Here is a 20,982-nt window from a genome sequence, read left to right as displayed (position 1 = left end):
CAGAGGAATCGTCTCTGTGGTTTAATCCAAACACATCAGAAACATTTTATCTGGATGAAAAAAAAAAACACCTTAAATTGTTACGAAATTAAGTCTGCAGGTTTCAGCTGCTGTCCAGAGATAAAAGTTATGAATATGGACTGGTCTTTTTTCACTGAGCAGAAATTAAAAAACAAAAGCCTCTAATTGCAGGTTTGATACAATGATTTAAAGGGAAACTACATAAACACTGCAGTACACTTTGAGAACATGACTTTGAAGTTCCAGTGTAATTTAATTATGCAATATGGCCCTGGTGTGGTGTCAATAGGGCATCAACTAAAATTTTAAATTATGCAAATAGATTGAGATGTATGGCTACCAAAACAAAGGGATTTTGCTCAGTGATTACAATATTCATACTCTGCATGATTACTTCTTCAAGAAGAAGGTAGGAATCCATAAGAAAACTGAAGGATCTAACTCACCCTGTTCGCTAGGGCACACTACACTTTTTAAATCCTGCTGTTAGACTGCACTAGATGAACTGCTGCGGAGGTTGTACAGAGGGGTTGCTGCAGAGGGCAGCTGTCTGGTGGGCCAGAAGATGGGCCATGGGATCTGCAATCAGATCTTTGTATTGCAGATGCATGGAAAATGGCACAGAAGGGCTGAGGCTGATTTTCAAGCTTTATGCAGGTGAAGCAAATTCCATTGTAAAAATGGGAATTGGAGAGCTTACTGGAGGGACAACCAAAAGTGATAAAGGGCTGATTATTCTCTCACACTACTTGATATTGTTATTGGTATGCTGGCTGGTGACTGCATGAATCACAAATCTCTTGGAGACTGAGTGTCAACTAACATAAAACTGTCAGGATGAGTTAATCAGAAGTCCTCACCTGAGACAAAAGAAGGTCACAACCCCATCCAGGAGTTTGGACTGGGGGGAGGGGGATTTTGCTGTGTGTGTGCGCGTGCGCAGAACATGCATTCATTCATTCAGAGAACAAGAGATAGAGGCAAAGGCAAGAAAGCCAAGCAGTAGCTGGTGGGCACAGTGTGATCCTGGAAAAAGCTAGAGAGCTTTTGGGTCTGTTAACTAAGGGATAGTCTACACTAGAAGCACCACAGTGGCACAGCTGCATCGATTCAGCTATGCCCGCTGTAGCATGTCTGATGAAGAGACACTGTGCCAATGGGAGAGAGCTCTCCCATCAGCATAATTACTCCACTTCCATCAGAGGCGGAAGCTATGTTGGTGGGAGACAGTGCTTAGGACCCAAGCTATGTTGCTTGGGTGTGTGTGGCAGAGCCAGAAACAGAACCCATGTCTCCTGAGTCCCAGTCCAATGCTCCAACAGGAAACTCTGGCCCCAGTTCTCTGGAGGGCTAGCCCCACGTTTTCTGTGAAGGGAAATTCTCAAGTGGCATACAGCCACCCCAAGCTCCCAGAAGAGAATGTATGATGGGGTAAAGGAGGGGAGCCCAGGCCACCTCTGTGTCCATTTGATCTGGCTCATGGAATGGCCCCTGGAGCAATTGGCACCCTATGCAAAACAGCCTTTTTCCTTGTGTTGGGCACCATACTGGGAAGTGCAACAATGGTTAAAAACAAACAACGAGAAGTCTGGTGGCACCTTAAAGACTAACTAACATTTATTTGGGCATAAGCTTTTATGGGTAAAAAAAACCACTTCTTCAGATGCATGGAGTGAAAATTACAGATACAGGCATAAATATATATATTGGGACATGAAGAGAAGGGAGTTCTACCTTACAAGTGGAGAACCAGTGTTGACAAGGCCAATTCAATCAGGGTGGATGTGATCCACTCCCAATTGATGAGGAGGTGTCAATCCCAAGAGAGGGAAAATTGCTTTTGTAGTGAGCCAGCCACTCCCAGTCCCTCTTCAAGGCCAAATTAATGGTGGTAAGTCTGCGAATGAATTGTAGCTCTTCAGTTTCTCTTTGAAGTCTGTTTTTGAAGTTTTTTTGTTGAAGGATGGCTACTTTTAAATCTGTTATCGAATGTCCAGGGAGACTGAAGTGTTCTCCTATTGGCTTTTGTATATTACCATTCCTGATGTCTCATTTGTGTCCATTTATCCTTTTACATAGAGACTGTCTGGTTTGGCCAATGTACATGGCAGAGGGCCACTGCTGGCACATTATGGCATATATCACATTAGTAGGTGTGCAGGTGAATGAGCCTCTGATAGTGTGGCTGATGTTGTTGGGTCCTCTGATGGTGTCGCTACAGTAGATATGGGGACAGAGTAGGCAATGAGGTTTGTTACAGGGATTGGTTCCTGGGTTAGTGTTCTGTGGTGCGGTGTGTAGTTGCTGGTAAGTATTTGCTTCAGGAATGGGGGCTGTCTGTAAGCGAGGACTGGCCTGCTTCCCAAAGTCTGTCAGAGTGAGGGATCATTTTCCAGGATAGGTTGTAGATCATTGATGATGTGCTGGAGAGGTTTTAGCTGGGGGCTGTATGCCAGTGTTCTGTTGTTTTCCTTGTTGGGCCTGTCCTGTAGTAGGTGACTTCTGGGTACCCGTCTCGCTCTGTCAATCTGTTTTCTCACTTCCCCAGGTGGGTATTGTAGTTTTAAGAATGCTTGATAAAGAGCTTGTACGTGTTTGTCTCTGTCTGAGGGACTGGAGCAAATTCAGTTGCATCTTAGGCCTGGTCTACACTAGGACTTTAATTCGAATTTAGCAGCGTTAAATCGAATTAACCGCGCACCCGTCCACACCAGGAAGCCATTTAATTCGACATAGAGGGCTCTTTAGTTCGAATTCTGTACTCCTCCCCGATGAGGGGAGTAGTGCTAAATTCGACATGGCTATGTCGAATTAGGCTAGGTGTGGATGCAAATCGAACTTAGTAGCTCTGGGAGCTATCCCACAGTGCACCACTCTGTTGATGCTCTGGACAGCAGTCCGAGCTTGGATGCTCTGACCAGCCACACAGGAAAAGTCCCGGGAAAATTTGAATTCCTTTTCCTGTTTGGACAGTTTGAATCTCATTTCGTGGTTGGACATCGGGGTGAGCTCAGCAGCACCGGCAGCAATGCAGAACTCTCCAGCAGAGGAGTTCATGTAATCTCTGAATAGAAAGAGGGACCCAGCATAGACTGACCGGGAAGTCTTGGATCTGATCGGTGTGTGGGGCGAGGAGTCTGTGCTTTCGGAGCTGCGCTCCAAAAAACGGAATGCAAAGACCTACGAGAAGGTCTCCAAAGCCATGAGAGACAGAGGATACAGCCGGGATGCAATGCAGTTCCGTGTGAAAATCAAGGACCCCAGACAAGGCTACCAAAAAATCAAAGCGGCAAACGGACGCTACGGAGCCTGCCACCACTGCCCCACCAGTGACCATGGACTCTGACAATGGGACAGTGTCGACGGACAGTTCCTCGGTGATGTTCACGGACGGGGAAGATGAGGAAGGGTTTGTGGAGGACGAGGCAGGCGACAGCGCTTACAACGCTGGTTTCCCTGATAGCCAGGATCTCTTCATCACCGTCACGGAGATCCCCTACCAACACTCCCCGGCCGTTAACCCGGACCCTGAATCAGGGGAAGGAGCAGTCGGTAAGTGCTTTAAACATGTAAACTTTCATTCTTAATATAACAGGAAGCTGAAGTATGTGAAAAGGAGGTCTCTACATATATGGGGATAGAATAGAAATCCTCCTGGGAGATCTCCACGAAGCTCTCCTGGAGGTAATTGAAAAGCCTCCGCAGGAGGCTCCTGGGGAGAGCTGCCTTATTGGGTGCTCTGTGGTAGCACACTTTTCCGCGCCAGGCTTTCATGAGGTACTCAGGGAGTATTGCATCCCCGAGCACAGCTGCATAGGGCCCTGGTTTGTTCTGGCTTTCATGCAGCATGCGCTCTCTATCTCCTTCAGTGACCCTCCTCAGGGTGATCTCGCTCGGCGACTCCTGCATCTAATTAGGGGAATTACTGCAATGTTACGCCTGGTCCAAAGTATGTTTAAAAAATCTCCGGACAGACGGCGTAGCAGAGACTCAGCACGCTGCTGCGTGACAAGCGTAACGGAAAGCCAAAGAATCAAATGGACGCTCATGGAGGGAGGGGGGACTGAGGACGCAAGGTATCCCACAGTTCCTGCAGTCTCCGAAAAGCATTTGCATTCTTGGCTGATCTCCCAATACCTGTATGGTCAAACACATTGTCCGTGGCGGTTCAGGGCATAGCTCGTCAATGTACCCCCATCCCACAAAAAAATCATCTCTTGACTCTTTTAAATGTCACCCTATGTGTACTGAATGCTGCTGGTAGACGCGATGCTGCGGCACTGTACTGTAGCATCCTTTTCCCCCTCCGCCTCATGGGTGGCTGATGGTGCAATAAGACTGATATCCGTCGTCATCATCATCAGCCTTGCTGTAGATGGTGTAGTGCAATACGACTGGTACCCGTCCTCATCATCAGCCCATAAGTAGACGGCCTGCTAACCGTCTTCATCATAGCAACAGGGGGCTGAGCTCCATCAGCCCCCGCCCTTCATGTGTAAAGAAAAGATTCTGTACTGCCTGGACTGTCATAGCAGCAGGATGCTGTTTTCCTCTCCCACCACACTGCTTAATGTCCTGTCTGGATAATCATAGCAGCTGGAGGCTGCCTTCCCATCATTTCATTTCAGTTACAAGTCACTGTTTCTTATTCCTGCATTCTTTATTACTTTAGCACACAAATCAGGGGACACTGCAACGGTAGCCCGGGAAGGCTGGGGGAGGAGGGAAGCAACAGGTGGGGTTGTTGCAGGAGCACCCCCTGTGAATGCCATGCAGCTCATCATTCCTGCATAATCTGACACGGATCGGCTGTGCTCTCTGGTTCTCTGAAACACTGGATATCTACTACACTAGCCCCATCTTCTATGCAGGAATTATTCTATTTTTAGATACCATAAAAGAGGGATTGACTCGGGGAGTCATTCCCAGTTTTGTCTTTTGCGCCCCCGGCTGATCTCGGCCAGGGGCACCTATGACAGCAGCAGAAGGTATAATGCAATACGGCTGGTAACCATCATCACCTTACCAATTTACAATGGCATGGTAGATGGTACAATATGGCTGATAACCATCTGTGCTGTCATGCAAAAGCAAATGAATGCTGCTGTGTAGCGCTGCTGAATCGCCTCAGTCCGCGGCATCTAGTACACATACGGTGACAGTGACAAGAGGCAAAACAGGCTCCATGGTTGCCACGCTATGGCGTCTGCCAGGGCAATCCAGGGAAAACGGGCTCGAAATGATTGTCTGGTGTTGTTTTCCCGGAGGAAGGAATGAGTGACTACATGTACCTAGAACCACCCGCGACAATGAAATTTGCACCATCAGCCACTGGGATCTCAACCCGGAATTCCAAGGGTCGGGGGACACTGCGATGGGGTGGAACAGGGGCAGAGTTTATGCTTTCCGGATTGCCTGCAGCAGGAGTGCGCACGAGATAGGTGCTGTGCATGCTCTTGTTCACAGACACAGACTAGACTGTGTTCATTGTTCGCAAAAATGTATCTTTGCAAGGAATTCACTCCCTTTTTCCCATCACACAGCTTCGACTGTCTCCAGACCTGCCACAGCATCCCCCTCACAGAGGCTGGCAAAGATTAGGCGGCGAAAGAAAAAGACACAGGACGAGATGTTCGCTGAACTTATGGGCTGCTCCCGAGACGAGGCGGACCAGCAGAGCCAGTGGAGGGAGACCCTCTCTCTGTACCAGCACTCACACAGCGAACGGGAGGAGAGGTGGCGTGAGGAAGACAAGCAGGCGACTCAAACGCTGCTTGGACTAATGAGAGAGCAAACGGACATGCTCCGGCACCTTGTGCATGTTCTGCAGGACCGCAGGCAGGAGGACAGAGCCCCCCTGCAGTGTATCCGCAACCGCCCTCCCCCGCCACAAAGTCCCATACTCCCCTCACCCAAAATAACCAGAAGGAGGGGCACCAGGGGCCGTGAAAACTGTCACTGCACCCCAGCAGAGTGCTCAAGTACCCAAAAGCTCTCATATCCTAAATTTTGAGAAGTCCTTTCCTTCCCGCCTCACCCAAGCCCCCATCCTAGTTTCATCCCCTAACTGTCTAGTTGATAATAAAAAATACGTTTCTGTTAATTACTGTTTCCGTCATGTTCTTTTAGAGGAGACTGTGTTTGAAGGGGGTGGGGTGGGGAAGGGGGTTGTTAATTGGACAGGACAATCACCTTTACCAGGGTACAGACACAGGGGCAGGATCAGCAGGTCACACACAGTGCAGTCAGTAGGCACCCTGGTCGGTATGGGAGGTGGTTTGCAGGTTCTGTGTGGGTGGGGGGGTTCGTGACTTTGTAGCGGGGGAGGGGGGTTACAGATCTCATGCAACGGTCCCTGTCCTGGACCACAGAGCCACGCAGCAGAGGAATCTGTATCCGTCCTCCCCCGAAAAAAGGCCACAAAGCCCCCGCACACAGAGTCCCAAAAAGGAGGGATGGCAGGCTCCATTGAAACAACCAGTCCGGCACTGCAGACCGCTCTGGGAGCAGGAGCCTGTCATTCCTCAAGTTTAGAGGCGGTCTTTACATCACTGCACACCCTACCCAGCACAGTCCGCGTCCCAGTTTCAACCCTGTAACGCAAAGTCATCAATAAAGAAACCTTTGTAAAGTTACAGTGGAACATGTATTTTATTTTTAAACGTGTGTTGGAAGTGGGGTGGACGGGGTATGTAACTGCAGATGCTAGTCAACAGTAACTTGGTAAAGAAACAGGGGCAGGTTCAGCTTCTCTGTAAAGAAACTGAACAGTCACAGGTCACGCTGCCCACTGCTCGCTGGTACTTGAAGAGTTCCTTGTCGCTGTGCAAAGCGCCTGCATAAGGCTTCACGAGCCAGGGCATTAGCGGGTAGGCTGGGTCCCCGACGATCACTATAGGCATCTGCACATCCCCAAGAGTTATTTTGTGGTCTGGGAAGAAACTAACTTCCTGCAGGCGTCTAAACAGAGCAGAGTTCCTGAAAACACGCGCGTCATGAACTTTGCCTGGCCACCCGACGTTGATGTTGGTAAAACGTCCCCCATGGTCCACCAGTGCTCGCAGCACCATTGAAAAGTAGCCCTATTTCTCAGCAGCTGACTGTGGAAGAGGTGGACAATAAGGTGCGAGGAGTTGACAACGGCCATAACTGCAGCGGGCTCCGTGCTCGCAGTGCTGTGGCGCCCACGCTGTCACTGAGCAGAAAAGTGCACGAACAGATTGCCCGCAGGCGCTTTCGGGGAGGGAGAGAGGGCGTGATTGATGGTTCAATGATGACAGTTACCCAAAACCACCCTCGACACATTTTTCCCCCCAGCATGCATTGGGGGGAAATCCCAGAATTCCAATGGGCAGCGGGGAGTGCGGGAACTGTGGGATAGCTTCCCACAGTGCACCGCTTCAAAAGTCGACACTGGCCCCGTTACTGTGGACTCACACAGCCGAATTAGTGTATTTAGTGTGGATACACAACTTCGACTTCATAAGGTCGATTCCACAAATTCGAATTAAGTTGATTCGAAATAGTCTTGTAGTGTAGACATACCCTTAGGGCTTGGCTGTAGACAGTGGATCGTGTGATATGTCCTGGGTGGAAGCTGGAGGCATGTAGGTAAGTATAGCAGTCAGTAGGTTTCCGGTATAGGATGGTGTTTATGTGATCATCACTTTTCTATACTGTAGCGTCCAGGAAGTGGATCTCATGTGGACTGGTCCAGGCTAAAAAGACATCTTTGGACTGTGTCTCTCCCACCCTCGCCCCGTAGCTCAGCAAGCCTGGAGAATGTGGCCCTTCACAAATTATTGTATGACAGTAACAAACAAGAAATCAAACCCCATAAGAAGTAGAGTGAGGAGACACCAGTTTATTCATTCCCTGCCAATGCAGAAATCTGCCCTGTTACATTTACTGAGTTCTCTGTATAAGTTGACACCTTTCTGATACTGGGTACCTGGAACCCTGTGCAGGGTTCTACCAGTTGGAGTGGTCTCACCAGTGAAGGAGGACTATTTGCCTCCATGGCCTGTGATGTTTTGCCTCTGCATAAGCCCTGCCCCAAAAGAGAAAACCAACCACATATTTTGCCAACATAACACATTGCAAGTTCATATCTAATCTGCTGTTTATTAGGTGTCCTTTCGCAGAACCTTTTGAGTATAACAGCCTTCCCACCACCTTCCTCTGCTTGAGCATCTGCATTTTGGATTAATTTTCTTCAGAAGTTTAGTTTGCATTTCTTATAGTGCCTTTCATTTTATTTCCTGTCAATATTTCTACCTTTTTTTAGGTCACAAAATTGATGTGCCCTTCCCCAGGAAAACAGCAAAACAGGCTTTTTCCCTAAATATTTACATATATCACAATAATTGAGACCTGATAAATAAGAATGTGCATGATGCATGCGTTTATATAAACTGAATAGACTCAGTGGCAGGAGGGAGAAAGGATGTTTGGCTGACTCTGCAGAAATTCAGTGGAAGTTGAGAGACTTTCACTGTATAGAGAGTGGATTGCTAAGGCAACAGAGTTGATTCTATTAAGAAAAAATATGTTTGACAAAGCAAGATGAATATACAGAGTTGAACAAAAGTCCCTTGCAATGATAAACATGGCAAATTTTATGCTTTAAGACATTTTCTTTGAGTTATTCAAGCTTTGCAAGATCAAAATTTAAAGTGGGTCACTTTTTTACCATGTTACAGCACTTTGTCACATGACATCTGGAAAACTTTTAGAAACATATTTTAACACTTCAGAGTAGTATTTGGTCTGCTTTATATTTTTCATATAAGTTAGCATTCCTTTCTATTTCAAAAGTATTAAAATATGCATGCTAATTACTCTGGGTCAAAGCTGGCAAGTGTCTTTTCATTGTGTCTCACAAAAACAACAAACATATCCATGTACAATTGTAGTGTTTTACCTATGGTCTGCGCAGAGCTGGTGCAACCATTTAGGCGACCTAGGCGGTCGCCTAGGGTGCTAGCATTTGGGGGGCACCATTTTCTTTGGCAGCGACCGGATCTTCGGCCGCCCTGGTCGCTGGCAGCATTTAGGTGGAGGGAGCTGGTGCAGGGGGGCACGGGGAGGGACGCCTGCAGCAAGTAAAGGGGGGGAAGACGACACGCAGGGGAACTCCCCGCCCCAGCTCATCCCTGCCCCGCCTCCTCCCCAAGCACGCCGTGGCTGCTTCACTTCTCCCGCCTCCCAGGCTTGCGGTGCCTAAGCTGATTGGCGCCGCAAGCCTGGGAGGCGGGAGAAGTGAAGCAGCGATGGCGTGCTCGGGGTGGAGACGGAGCAGGGGTGAGCTGGGGCGGGGAGGGGTGCCTCAGGGCGGGAGTGCGGGGGAGTAGGGCGGGAGGTGGAAGTTTCACCTAGGGCACGAAACATCCTTGCACCGGCCCTGGGTCTGCATGCACAGTCTCTCACTTATGTGACTAGTCATGTCACAGATCCATAAATCCAGGGCCGTCCTTACCCATACACAAAGTACGCAGCTGCATAGGGCACCAGGAAATTTGGGGCCCCAAATTTCCTGGTGCCCAACGCAGCTACATGCTGCTTCAGCCCCCGCCCCAGCTCCGCCCTGTCCCTTCCCCACCACAGCCCTGCCTCTTCCTGCCTCCCCCCCCGTCCCCTGAGGACTCCAGAAGCAGTCAGGCCTGCACTAACCGGTAAGTAGAACGACCCGGCTCCAGCCTGCTCCATTCCCCTGGCTCCCAGTCATGCCACTGGTGAGTGCTGGGCAGGGCCGCCCAGAGGATTCCGGGGGCCCGGGGTCTTCGGCGGCGGGGGGCCCTTCCGTTCCGGGACCCACCGCCGAAGTGCCCGAAGACCCGCGGCGGGGCCCCCCCGCCGCTGAATTACCACCGAAGCGGGACCCACCGCCGAAGCGCAGCCCGGTCTTCGGCAGTAATTCGGCGGCGGGGGGGCCCCGCCGCGGGTCTTCGGGGCACTTCAGCAGCGGGTCCCGGAACGGAAGGGCCCCCCGCCGCTGAATTACTGCCGAAGACCGAGCTGAACTTCGGCGGTGGGTCCCGCTCCGTCTTCGGCGGTAATTCACTGGCGGGGGGTCCTTCCGCTCCGGGGCGGAAGGAACCCCCCCCCCCGCCGGCGAAGACTGGGAGCGAAGAAGCTCCTGCACCCGGCCCCGCAAGAGTTTTCCGGGCCCCCCGGAGCGAGTGAGGGACCCCGCTCCAGGGGCCCCGAAAAACTCTTGTGGGGGCCCCTGTGGGGCTCGGGGCCTGGGGCAAATTGCCCCACTTGCCCCCCCCTCTGGGCGGCCCTGGTGCTGGGGGGTGGTTCCCCCCTCCCTTCAAGCCTGGGAGCCAGGGGAACAGAGCAGGCTGGGGCCAGGTCACTCCACTTCCCACAGGAAGTGGCCAGCACCCCCATCCTGTGGAGGCCTGGGGCGTGGCCCCACCCAGTCCCCCCACGGAGGCCTGGGGCTGCACCAAAATAGCTGGGGACAGCCCTGCATGAATCCAAAATAACATTTCTAAGAAAAAAACAGACCTTTGGGAATTCATTAATCCTTCTCTTTTCCTTTCTTTCTGATGGTGAAACCTCACTTCACCTCAAAATACACACAAAGGAGATGAAGGTGAAGCAATCACACAATCTGCACCAGATGGGTTCAGCAGCTTCAGTAGTTGCTGTACAAAAGAAGTTTGAAATTTTCTGGCAGCTTTGTGACTCAGAAAGAATCAAAGTCCTTGTGTGAAACACAGACCCTATCTAACAGATTGTGTGGTTAGTTAAAAGGGTTACTACTGATTTAGGACCCAATCCAATGTCTACTGAAGTCAGTGTGATCTTTCCATTGACTACTATCAGTGTTGGATTGAGTCCTTAAAAGGAGATTATACTAGGAGGGGAATACCCAGTCAATGTTTAGTTTCTCTGTGGAGACAGACTAGAATGGTGCCAGTAAAGATGATTTTAATGGTATATATTATTTCCCATTTGCAGATGGACCAAGACCGCCAACTTAGTTCACATAAGCCACAAATCAATGCAGTTGGCTTTAATAGCATTTCTCCGGATTTACATTTTTGTAACTGAGATCAGAATCTAGCCTATATGAAAGTCAAGAGTACATTTTGCATTGTTAGCATACTTTAAAACTTTGTCCTAAGTAAATTTGGGTACAGATACCATGGTAAGGCACATGTCAAAAATCTGTACATTAGACATGCAAATAGAAAAAGAAGCCAAAAAGACATTTAGCAGGCCTACCCTTCTGAATATATAACTGTCATTTTAGTGTTGCAGTTTATCATTTCTTGAAGCAATTCTGGATGCTGAGTTAAGAAATCATAAAATGTAATAGACTTAAAAAAAACAAAAAACTATAGGGCTCAATAAAGCCAGGAAGAGGGTGTTTCAAGCCCTAAACCAAGCTTTTAGGGGATCATTATCAGTTTCTCTAGAAAGAAAGTTTTAAAATCAAGATGTCAGGTTTTAAATATTTTTGGATGAACTGTGAATTACTATTTCATTTTCAGCCACAACTGTATTACTATAAGATATAGCCACAAGGCAACCAGGCACCCATACAAAATTAAGCTATTAATGATTATTTCGTTTTGATCAGTAGAGATTTTGTTCTTAAATTTAATTATAATAAACTCTGGCTTTTTTTACTACAAAAGACATACTGATACCTTCTGTAGACAAATTGCTTTTGTACCTTGCTTTGGAATTGTTACATTTACTTTGATCCCAATTGTTTGAACCATAAGATTTTTCGGTTATTTGAATAAAAAAAAGTTAATTGCATGTTATTCCCAAAAGGTTTTTAAAAGACCTATTTTCTATATTCCTTGACATAACTGCACATATCTGATATCCAGAGAGGTAGAAGAATGACAAGATACTATAATATGTAGATTATAAACAGCATAAATGTGATTTTACTTTGAAACAACAGTTCCTCCAGTGTTGAGGGCTTTTTCCCCCCCATCTCAGTTGGAAAATTACTCACTGTCATTGAGTGATTGGAAATAAATAGTGTAAATTCACAAGAGATGTGTAAGGAGATGCAAGCCTGAATTCCTTTTATAAACATAGGATCCTTTATACTCTCAGGCTCCCGTAGACCTTCTTACTCGCATTTACCAAGGTGTGCGTGTGCACACATGCAAGGGAGTCTAAACCGGTTTAGTTAGCAAAATGTAAGTTAAAGTAAGGTGAGGGTACCCCAATTTAAGCCTTCTAGTTCAGCTGCACACATTACACCAACTTTGACTCCCATACATCTCAGCAGTGTCTGTAAGTAGGACAAAATGAGTCTTGCGTGTAAGATATTGTAAGGTGGTGTAAAGACATCTAATTTGCACCATTTTACACATCAGGTATGAGCTTGACCCAAAGATAAATTAATGGAGGCTATTGGCTCTTAGTCAAAATGTAACCCATTCTCTGGGTGTCCCTAAACCTTGGGCTGCTAGAAGCTGGGACTGGATGTCAGGGGATGGATCACTCACTGAATTGCCCTCTGTTCACTGCCTCTGATGCATCTGGCACTGGTCACTATTGGAAGACAGGAAATGGACTAGATGGACCATTGCTCTGACTCAGTATGGCCATTCTTAGGTTCTTAAATGTCTTTAGTCCAGGGCCAGTGCAAGGATGTTTCACGCCCTAGGTGAAACTTCCACCTTGCGCCCTCCCCCATCCCCGTGCCCCCATCCTGAGGCACCCCTCCCCTGCGGCAGCTCCCCCCACTCTGCCCTGAGGCGCCCCCCCCGGGGCAGCTCCCCACCCTCCCTCCGCCCTGAGGCACCCCCCCATGCCCCAGCTCACCCCTGCTCCGCCTCCACCCCGAGCACGCCATCGCTGCTTCACTTCTCCCGCCTCCCAGGCTTGCGGTGCCAATCAGCTGAGGTGCTGCAAGCCTGGGAGGCGGAAGAAGTGAAGCAGCTACGGCGTGCTCGGGGAGGAGGCAGAGCAGGGGTGAGCTGGGGCGGGGAGTTCCCCTGAGTGCTGCCCCCCCCCTTACTTGCTGCAGGCAGCCCTCCCCGCACCCCCTTGCCCCAGCTCCCTCCGCCTAAATGCCGGCGGCGACTGAGGCGGCCGAAGATCCGGCCGCCGCGATCACTGCTGAAGAAAATGCTGCCCCCCAAATCCTAGCTCCCTAGGCGACCACCTAGGTCACCTAATAGGTTGCACCAGCCCTGCTTTAGTCAGCAGCGCATCAAGCCCATCCTGCCCTACACCCAGGAATGTTTATTGTCTGACCGGCTGGACTGCAGAGGACAATGAAAAAAGTGTTCATTTATATAAAGTAAACAAAGCCATCAAACTAGCACATGGGGGAAATTACTATTTAACGATCACGACGGGGGATGGAGTCAGCATGAAGCCTTCCTGGCTCTTGAAACAGAAACAGTGAACTTTGGGGTAATATAAAGAGGGCAAAGAGACATGAGTCATCCATCACTTAGGAGACTAAGGGGAGCAGCAGCCTTTGAGTTCATGAAAAGTAGACCCTCTGGGCCATAGAGGCAAGAGTAGCTGGAGATTGACTATAGGTGAGAAACCTGCTTAGACAAAGCTTGTAACTTGCTGACATTTAGTATTAGTCCCTAGAAAGGGAGATTTGCTTTGTTTTACTTGTAACCATACCTGTATCTCTCATTCTTACCTATTGCCACTTATCTCTCTTCTTTGTTAATAAACTTATTCTTGGTTTTACTGCAACAGTTCAGTGCTGTGTATTGAAGCATATAACCCCAGCTTTGCTAACAAGCCGTTGTGTGTATTGGCTGTTTGGAGGCAGCAAAGGTGGTGTGACTTCTGTGTCCAGTATGACAGGACCCTGCAGGGGAGATGGTTTTGGGGAGCCTTGCGATGAGAAGGGTTGTTGGGGTCATCTGCAAGGAGTAATTTGGCTGTTGGAAGCAAGGGTGAGACTACTGTACTGTGAGCATGCTGCTAGTGTCAGGGCGCTGAGCCAAAGCTGCACAGAACTGAGGCATCCAGGGTTACTAGGCAGCAGCATGTGGTTACCAAACCCCTTATTGGTCTGGGTGAATCCTCAAAGCATCACATGTGGACTTGTGTCTTAAGAATAAAAAAATCCAAATCACTCAATTAAAAATATTTAAGCATAAGAAGAGTCTCCCTGTAAATGCACTAGTATTTCTTAATCGTGCAGCTGTGAGCAATAGGTGAAGACATCGGTTTATGAGAAGAGAGGAGGAAAAAGTGGTTCTTAATTCTTAGGTTGTAAACTCTTTGGAAAAGGAACTGTCTTTCTTCATCTAGTGCACTCATCTCACAACTTGAATTTCATTCTTGTTCATGAATTTTGGTTTTAGTTGCTTTTTTTTTTTTTAATAGTATTTTATACTGAAAAGGATTTTTTCCTTCTCAGGCAATCTAGTTTCAAAAACAATGTACCTGAAATTAAGAGACTTCATAGACCCTGGTCTAGGTTTGTTCATGTCAGATTCCCAGAAGAAGGGAGTTTGCATACTGAAATGAAGAACCTAAAGTGCAATTTATTCAGGCATTTCAAACGTAAATTGAATGATGAATAGGATTCAAAATTCTTTTTCACTAGTGGTTTGACAAAAGCTGACTCCTACTGAAACATTACCTTGCACTCTGCTTGATGTTTAAGATGTTTGAATAAATTACACTTTACAAGCATTATTATGGTGTGTGAAGAGTCGCCTTCTGGGATCTTCCTGGCAAGGATTAATTTAGCTCTACCACCAGCAGTGTTAGTAAGCCAGCTCTAGCATCTTTGGGATCCTGTTACTAACCTTACATGGTAGTTTGCAACTAATAAGAATTTAACAAATAAAAGACCTCAATTGAAGGGATTGTTCCATAAATCTGGATTGTTACAAATACTGCATTACAGTAATTTGCACGTATTGACTAAATACATTTAACCATAAAAACTTAGGGTCATCCCCACAGGAGAAGCTGTCCTTGGATTCCTTTATGCCAAATTATATACTTTTGATGCATCTCACATCAGGCAAAATAGGCATCCACGTGCTTCTTCATTGTTGATGCCATTTATTGAAGGGCCAGGAGCACCTTGTTTACTACTCAATTTGAATATTAAATTATCTCTGGGACTTCCCTTTTGATTTAGTTTCTTTTGATAATGCAATTTTCTGCCATGAAATTGGTCTCGCGCACACATTACATGGGGGTGGGATGGAAAGGATGAAGACTTCCCTTACACTGGGTTTCATAACACTAATTGTCTTCATAGGTTGCTGAGGCCATTAATACAATGCAGGTTTGTCTAGGTGCCAGATATCCAGAAATGTAGCAGATAATTTTAGCACAGGCTTCAACTTATTTAAAAATGTACTTCTCTGTTTTGACATATTTCCTAAGAACAGTTATCAATTAAATTTTAAATTCATTAAAAATATATATGGGTACATTAAACTACCTTGGAAAAACATCTGAAGTCCTAGAAAGTTTATAGAGGTTTCATTAATTCAGTTTCTTCCATGATTAGTAATGCTGGACTTCTTTCTTCTATGTTTGATGTTACCACAAATAGATCAAAACAAGTTTTAGTGGGTTGAGATTCTCACCTGGTGTAAACTGGCATTACTCCACTGAAGTAAATGGAGTGACACCAATTTATATGAGGTGAGGATCTGTCCCAAGATCAATGGGCTAAATCTCTTCTGAAAATTAGATTTAGGCTCCTAAATCAGTTAAGCACTGCAACACTGAGCACAGCAACGCCAAAAATACCTTTACAAATTTGGGCCTAAGTATTTTGTAAGAGTAGATCAATATGGTGAAGGATTGTGGAATATTTACTGTGAATAATGCACCACGTTGTTTTACTTAGTCTATTGAGATTAAGGGCTTTATGCAGTGGGAGCTCAGAACTATGATTTCACACCATGTGATTGATGGTAGAACTCCACTGCATTTTCTAAATAGGCAGATCAATAGAACAATGTACTAAATGAGTAAGTTAATTTTATTAGGCAATACAGCATTGTTTGTATGAACATTAAGCATACAAACAAAGCAGGTGTGGAAAATATAGTTCATTATATGACAGTGACATAACAGCCATGTTGGATCACCATAAAGAACTGCAATGTATCTAGAATTTAATATAAGTGCTTTACTCACTTTCCCTTCAGAAAGAATACAATATAGGCTTATTTCATTAAGCTACCCTACATTTGAATATGGATAGTCATATTCATTATATTTCATGTTCACAAGGCAAGAATTTTTGCTGGCAATAATTGTTTATTTTCTAAGCCTTCTATCATAAGGCATTTGATTCTAATATTTATAATTTAGCAACATCAATATCTGATAATAAATTCAGGGAAATTACTGCAGGAATATAAAAAGGTTGCGCTAGTTAATATAGATGACATTTTTAGTAGAGAATTACCTAGCATTTCATTAAAAAGGGAATTATAAATAATTACTCTAGTCAAGGTATATTTCAGCATGTTCTCATTTATACCTGTAGCTCCATCCATTCTGTTATGGAGTTTGTGTTTTCTCCTCACTTTATTTTACCTGTTGATTAGAATTTCACCTTTAGCCTTCATTATGTTTGTTAATGTCTCTCATTCAATTCACTCATCATAGCATTTTAATATTGTAATTTGCAACACGGATCTGTCTTTTCCCCCTACTTAAATATGGTTCTCTGTAAAACAAAACAAAAAACCACACACACACCCACACACACCCGCCCACCCCTGTCTATGCTTTGGGGAAAAAATTGCTCTTAGATACATATGTTCAACATGCATTGGCATCTGTGAAAGTTATATATGCATTTTATAGTTGTACCTTATACTTCTTGTCTTTCATGTTCACAGTGGCCTTTCATCAGTCCTTGTGTGGAACTGTTTAAGGAGGACAATCGTTTCACACCTTTTTCCCCATGAAGATGCCATACCATGGCAAGTGTGCAGCCCGCTCAGCTGTTGTGTCCTGGATACTGCTGGCAGCAGACAGTGCAGTAGGGCTGCAAACCATCATCATCGAATGACCGCTTCCACTGCCACTCTGCTCTCCTGCAGATGCCATACCACAGAAAGCATGGAGCCTACTCAGATCACTGCGGCAGTTATGAGCACTGTAAGCACCAAATGCATAATCCTGCAGTATATGCAGCACCAGAAACTTCAAAAGCAGGCAAGGAGGCAACAGCAGCACGGTGACGAGAGTGATGAGGACATGGACACAGACTTCTCTCAAAGCACGGGCCCTGGCAATTTGGACATCATGGTGGCAATGGGGCAGGTTCATGCCCTGGTAAGCTGATTCTGGGCCTGGGAAACAAGCACAGACTGATGAGACCGCACAGTGTTGCGGGTCTGGGATGATTCCCAGTGGCTCCAAAACTTTTGCATGCATAAGGGCACTTTCATGGAACTTTGTGACTTGCTTTCCCCTGCCCTGAAGCGAAAGAATACCAAGATGAGAGCAGCCCTCACAGTTCACAAGCAAGTGGCGATAGCCCTGGGAAAGCTTGCAATGCCAGACAGCTACTGGTCAGTCGGGAATTAATTTGGAGTGGGCAAATGTACTGTAGGGCCTGCTGTGATCCAAGTAACCAACATGATCACTGAGCTGCTGCTATCAAGGGTAGTGACTCTGGGAAATGTGCAGCTCATAGTGGATGGCTTTGCTGCAATGGGATTCCCTAACTGTGGTGGGGCGATAGACGGAATCCATATCCCTATCTTGGGACCAGACCACCAAGGCAGCCAGTACATAAACTGCAAGGGGTACTTTTCAATGGTGCTGTAAACACTGGTGGATCACAAGGGACGTTTCACCAACATCAAGGTGGGATGGCCAGGAAACATACATGATGCCCACATCTTTAGGAACTCTGGTCTGTGTGAACAGCTGCAGCAAGTGACTTACTTCCCAATCCAGAAAATAACCCTTGTAGATGTTGAAATGCCTATTGTTATCCTTAGGGGACCCAGCCTACCCCTTAATGCCATGGCTCATGAAGCCGTACACAGGCAGCCTGGACAGTAGTCAGGAGCTGTTCAACTATAGGCTGAGCAAGTGCAGAATGGTGGTAGAATGTGCATTTGGATGTTTAAAAGCGCTGGTGCAGTTTACTGACTCGGTTAGACCTCAGTGAAACCAATATTCCCATCATTATTACTGCATGCTGCATGCTCCACAATATCTGTGAGAGTAAGGGGGAGATGTTTACGGTGGGGTGGGAGGTTGAGGCAAATTGTCTGGCCGCTGATTACGCGCAGCCAGACACCAGGGCAGTTAGAAGAGCACAGCAGGGCACGCTGCACATCAGAGAAGCTTTGAAAACCAGTTTCATGACTCGCCAGGCTATGGTGTGAAAGTTCCGTTTGTTTCTCCTTGATGAAAACTCGCCCCCTTGGTTCACTCTACTTCCCTGTAAGCAAACTTCCCTCCCCTCCCCCTTTGATCACCACTTGCAGAGGCAATAAAGTCATTGTTGCTTCACATTCATGCATTCTTTATTAATTCATCAGACAAATGGGGGGATAACTGCCAAGGTAGCCCAGGATGGGTGGGGGAGGAGGGAAGGACAAGGCTACACTGCACTTCAAAACTTAATGAATACTGTTGCTTGGGCAGTCCTCTGGGGTGGAGTGGTTGGGTGCCCGGAGACCCCCCACCGTGTTCTTGGGTGTCTGGGTGAGGCGGCTATGGAACTGGAGAGGAGGGCGGTTGGTTACACAGGGGCTACAGCGGCAGTCTGTGCTTCTGCTGCCTTTCCTGCAGCTCAACCATATGCTGGAGCATATCAGTTTGATCCTCCAGTAGCCTCAGCACTGTTTCCTGCCACCTCATCACTCTGATGTCACCTATCATCTTGATCCCGCCACCTCTCTTGCTCCCACCAGCTGTCCTCCCATTCATTTTGTGCTTTCCTGCACTCTGACATTGTCTGCCTCCACACATTCTGCTGGGCTCTTTCAGTGTGGGAGGACTGCATGAGCTCAGAGAACATTTCATTGCAAATGTGGTTTTTTGCCTTCTACTCTTCACTAGCCTCTGGGATGGAGATGATAGGGGGAGTGCTGAAACATTTGCAGCTTCAGGAGGAAAAAAGGGAGAGTAGTATTTAGAAAGACATTTTAGAGAACAATGGGTAGACTCTTTCACGGTGAATCAAGCTGTTAACATTACATAGCCTCTTATATTGAGGGCCTGCCAGTTTGGTGTGAGATCACACATGCAGGGCCAGCAGGCAACAGAATTCAGTTTGCAGGCAGACATGGTAAGCCACAGTCTTGGCTGCTTTAACCTTCGTAACATGTGGGAATGGTTTCAAACAGCAGCGCCCTCATTTCCCATCCAAGCACCTGTTGGGTTGGCCATTTAAAAGGAGGGGCTGTGGTTTTCAGGTTAGTGTGCAGCACAAACCCAGCTAAACCCTCCCCCCCCCCACACACAAATCTCTGGGATGATCGCTTCACCCCTCCCCCCACCACATGGCTAACAGAGGGGATGATTTCTGTTCAGCCACAGGCAAACAGCCCAGCAGGAACGGCCACCTCTGAATGTCCCCTTAATAAAATTCCCCTATTTCAACCAGGTGACCATGAATATCACCACTCTCCTGAGGATAACAAAGAGATATAAAGAATGGATGTTGCTTGAATGCCAGCAAACACCGGGACCATACGCTGCGTTATGCAATGACTACATGCTACTGGCCCTGGCATGGTCAAGTGTCCATGGAGGACCAAATAAGGCTGCTTTCCCCAGAAACATTTCGCAAAGGCTTTGGGAGTACATCCAGGAGAGCTTCATTGAGATGTCCCTGGAGGATTTTCCATTCCATCCCCATACATGTTTACAGACTTTTCCAGTAGCTGTACTGGCCGCAAATGCATCCCAAATCTTCAGGGCAAAATCAATCATTAAACACACTTGCTTTTAAACCATGTATTATATTTACAAAGGTACATTCACCAGAGGTCTCTTCTCTGCCTTCAAGGTCTGGGAGCCCGCCGTGGGTGGGTTGGGAGGGTACTGGCTCCAGGGTAATAAACAGTTCCTGGCTGTCAGGGAAAACAGTCTCTCCACTTGCTTGCTGTGCGCTTTCAATCTCCTCCTTCTCCTCCTCTCCCTTGTCCCCAAAATCTGCATCCCTGTTGTGAGAGAATCTATTGACGGAGTCCACGCACAGGGGTGGGGTAGTTGTAGGGGCACTCCCTAGAATGGCATGCAGCTCATCATAGCAGCATGTCTGGGGCTCTGACCTGGTGCAACTGTTTGCCTCTTTGGTAGGCTTGCCTGAGCTCCTTAAGTTTCACGCGGCATGGCTGTGTGTCCCTGTTATAGCCTCTGTCCTTCATGCCCTTGGAGATTTTTTCAAATATTTGGGCATTTTGTCTTTTGGAACGGAGTTCTGATAGCATGGATTCCTCTCCCTATACAGAGATCAGATCCAGTATCTCCCATTTGGTCCATGGTGGAGCTCTTTTGCGATTCTGGGACTGCATGGTCACCTGTGCTGATGAGCTCACCACGCTGGTCAAACAGGAAATGAAATTCAAAGTTCGCGGGGCTTTTCCTGTCTACCTGGCCAGTGCATCTGAGTTGAAGTGCTGTCCAGAGCAGTCACAATGGAGCACTCTGGGATAGCTGCCAGAGGCCAATATCATCAAATTTCATCCACACTACCCCAAATTCGACCCAGCAAGGTCAATTTCAGCGCTAATCCCCTCGTCGGGGAGGAGTACAGAAATAGATTTTAAGAGCCCTTTAAGTCAAACAAAAATAGCTTCGTTGTGAGGATAGGTGCAGGGTTAAATCAATCTAATGTTCCTAAATTCGACCTAAACTCATAGTGTAGCCCAGGGCTTAGAATCATAAAATAAAATCATAGAATATTAGGGTTGGAAGAGACCTCAGGAGGTCATCAGTCTAATCCCCTGCTCAAAGCAGGACTAACACCAACTAAATCATCTCAGT

At 47.0% G+C, this 20,982-nt stretch overlaps 1 long non-coding RNA gene across 2 annotated transcripts in view; it reads right to left on the bottom strand.

Annotated features, from left to right (window-relative positions):
- Positions 1-16,463: 16,463 nt before the first annotated feature.
- LOC123374713 overlaps positions 16,464-20,982 on the bottom strand; it is a 64,884-nt gene continuing 60,365 nt past the window's right edge. For both annotated transcript variants that reach the window (XR_006581168.1, XR_006581167.1), the window contains exons 2-4: positions 19,978-20,156; positions 16,837-17,063; positions 16,464-16,557 (exon numbers count right to left, since the gene is read on the bottom strand). This is a non-coding gene — a long non-coding RNA (uncharacterized LOC123374713). The remainder of the gene's footprint in view (positions 16,558-16,836; positions 17,064-19,977; positions 20,157-20,982) is intronic.

The sequence above is a fragment of the Mauremys mutica genome, chromosome 7, assembly GCF_020497125.1.
Source record: "Mauremys mutica isolate MM-2020 ecotype Southern chromosome 7, ASM2049712v1, whole genome shotgun sequence".
NCBI classification, from domain to species: domain Eukaryota; kingdom Metazoa; phylum Chordata; order Testudines; family Geoemydidae; genus Mauremys; species Mauremys mutica.
The sequence above is the reverse complement of the archived record's forward strand: the minus strand, read 5'-3'. Positions and strand labels throughout refer to the sequence as shown.